This window comes from Coptis chinensis, chromosome 4, assembly GCF_015680905.1.
Source record: "Coptis chinensis isolate HL-2020 chromosome 4, ASM1568090v1, whole genome shotgun sequence".
NCBI lineage: Eukaryota > Viridiplantae > Streptophyta > Magnoliopsida > Ranunculales > Ranunculaceae > Coptis > Coptis chinensis.
The window spans coordinates 107,031,801-107,034,797 of record NC_141459.1 but is presented as its reverse complement, the minus strand read 5'-3'; the positions used below and the strand labels follow the sequence as shown (position 1 = coordinate 107,034,797).

Genomic DNA, 2,997 nt, shown 5'->3' with positions numbered 1-2,997 from the left:
TGTTATCTATATAATAATGCAGCTTGGTCTTTTTTATGTTGGTATATCAAGCGGCTGTGGAGAAAACAATTTTGGAAGATCCTACGGTAGACAATTCTTTTTCTTCTAAGACTCCAAAAAAAAAAAATCCTACTTTATACACTATTATACCGCCAAATAGAGTCCTAAGGTTATCGAAAAAAACCAAATAGAGTCCTGAGCCCTATTAAATACCACCAAATTGAGTCCTATATACTTACTATAAAAAATATTCGCTAAGAAATATCAAAGCCCTATCACATTTATTGTATGTAGTTTTCCTTATTTTTTTTTCCTTTCTGTAAAATAAACATGGGTGTTTTGTTTTCTTTATTGCAATCTTTGGGTACTTATAATTCAGTTAGAACTTATGGATTCATGGGTCTAACCGCATTAGAATTAACTGGCAATGATAGACCTAGGCTACTTTCTGAGGTATTCGCGGTTCTAGCTGACTTGCAATGTAATATAGTTGAAGCAAAGGTGTGAACTCACAATGGGCTAATTGCGTCACTTATTTTTGTTAAGGATGTGGATTCTGGTTCACCAATTGAAGACTCACAGAAGATTAGTACAATTGAAGGGAGATTAAAAAAATGTTCTCAAGGGTGATAATGATATCCGGGGTGCTAGGACTACAGTTGCAATGGTTGTTGTACACACAGAAAGAAGGCTTCATCAAATGATGTTTGCCGATAGGGATTATGAGCGAAAGCCAATTAATGGTACACAAGTAACTATGCAGAATTGGTTAGTGAGAGGGTATTATATTGTTAATGTGGAATGTAAGGATCAAAGGAAGTTGTTGTTCGATGTTGTTTGTACCTTAACAGACATGCAATATGTCGTCTTACATGCTACGATCGATAGTTCATACAATCAGGCTTACATGGTAATTTTTTGAGCCATCAATATTTAGTGTCCAAATTTCCCTCCAAATTTATGTACATTATGGTTTTCTAAAATTTTGTTGATATTTGTTGCAGGAATTTTACATAAGGCATTCAGATGGTTCTCCAATTAGTTCAGAAGTTGAGCGGCAAAGAGTGATTCAATGCGTTCAAGCTTCTATCGAAAGAAGAGTAACCCACGTATGTTATCATTACTTTTTCTGTATTTTTAAAGCATTAAGTGTGCGTTGTACGATTTATTTTGTCATCACAGGGATCAATCGACAAGGATTGTTAGCAGATGTAACTCGAACATTTCATGAGAATGGATTGAATGTTACAAGAGCATAAATATCAACGGACAACCAAATGATATGGCTCTAAAATGTGTTTTATGTAAATGATGCACCGGGTAATGCTTTGGATGCCAAGACAATTGAGGGAGTGAGACAGAATCGGACTAAACAATCTAATTGTCAAGGAGCCATTGACAGTTTTGCGAAAAAGAGGATGATACACAAAGCCAGGGGGTTGGTGGAGCCATGTTATCTTTGGGAAGTTTAGTGAGAAGGAATCTATACAATTTGGGATTGATTAGATCCTATTCTTAAATGTGAACGCCCTTGTAAAAAAAAGTGGAAAAGACATAGTATATACATGGGAGGTGGTCTTTGGGTTGAGGAAGGTAGGACGCTGGAGTAGGCAGTTAAGTTCTCAATGGAAGGAAGAGATAGATAAAAAATAACTTTTGAGCTTTGATGTTTATTTCTCAATTTCTTTTTATACATATGGTTAGGAAATAAGGAACCCTTCATTGTATGTGAGGATTTGAATCTAGATCAGCTAACTGGTTGTTATGTCATAGCATTTTGCTAGACAGAGGAATTTGTTTTTTGGTTTCTAGACAACAATATTTTTAGATAAAAAAATACAATATTTGATAGGATAATGACTTCTTAAATTTTCTGATAAATGAATGAATTTGATGCATATGTTTATTTAACAAAGGTCATCATAATCCAAAATAATCTAAGTAGCATACACCCTCCATAAGCACTCAATATTAATTTTGTAAATAATAGTTATTAGATTTTTGTGTTTCTTTTGCAGCTTTTAATTTAATTAATAAAAAAATGAATAACGTTATGACTCGAGTGGCGTAGCCACGGGTTAATTTCTAGTCTATCTAACAAAATAGAGAAGTGTGAAAGACCCCATCCAATAGTAGATAATCATTTTCACCAAAATATGACTTGGCAGATCTAAGTGTTTAGAGGGTTTGTGAAATTTTGTTAAGTGTAATAAATACTATGAGATTTATCCAAAAATCAGCCAAAAGTCAACAATTGCGACTGGGCTTATAAACTGTTGGGCTAGCCCATAAACTATTGGGCCTCCAAATTTGACATGATATTGCACAATTGGCTGCCCCAATTGATATTATTGGGTTTATGGGCTGGCTTTGCCGGCACGAAAGCACTGCAGGCACGTCGAGGTCTCGCAGGCCGTAGGCACGGGAATACCCTAGTATTTAATAAGGGTAAATATGTAAATGTAATATTCAAATCTAATTAGGGTGGTCTAACGACTGGGCTTCTACTAGAATTCAATGGGCTTTTTGGTATTGCGCTTCGATTGCAATTTAGTTGGGCTTGCTTTCATGGCTTGGTTAATTGAACTTACTTTACATAGACTAGGCTTTTGTTGGGCTTGCTTTCATGGCTTGGTTAATTGAACAACTCTCAATTTCATGCTCATAGAGCATGCCCAAATTGCTAGTTACTTATATTGAGATAATCAATCTATCTAATAAAACAAATCGGTGTGGGCCTGTAGGGCCCTATCCGGTGGCTCAAATTTTTGTGCAATTTGTTATTTGGGCACAAGAGTACTCAATCCTTGATAATTTGGTCAACAAAGTATGCCGGCCTTTTATTGTTTGATGGGTTAGGCCTTGTCACATTGAGTGGGTTGAGTTTTATCACATTTGGTGGGCTTTAAAGTTTGGTGGGTTGGGGTTCTTTTGGGCCTATTTTAAACAGTGCCGTAAGGCATGTGCAAATACTAGTATTAAACAAACATAACAAAT

At 35.6% G+C, this 2,997-nt stretch overlaps 1 pseudogene across 1 annotated transcript; it reads left to right on the top strand.

The window, feature by feature from the left end:
* Window positions 1-330: 330 nt before the first annotated feature.
* Window positions 331-1,907, top strand: LOC147506755 (ACT domain-containing protein ACR8 pseudogene; annotated as a pseudogene). The gene is made up of 2 exons (XR_015221169.1): window positions 331-910; window positions 1,005-1,907. The product of XR_015221169.1 is annotated as an ACT domain-containing protein ACR8 pseudogene (transcript).
* The last annotated feature ends 1,090 nt before the right edge of the window (window positions 1,908-2,997 follow it).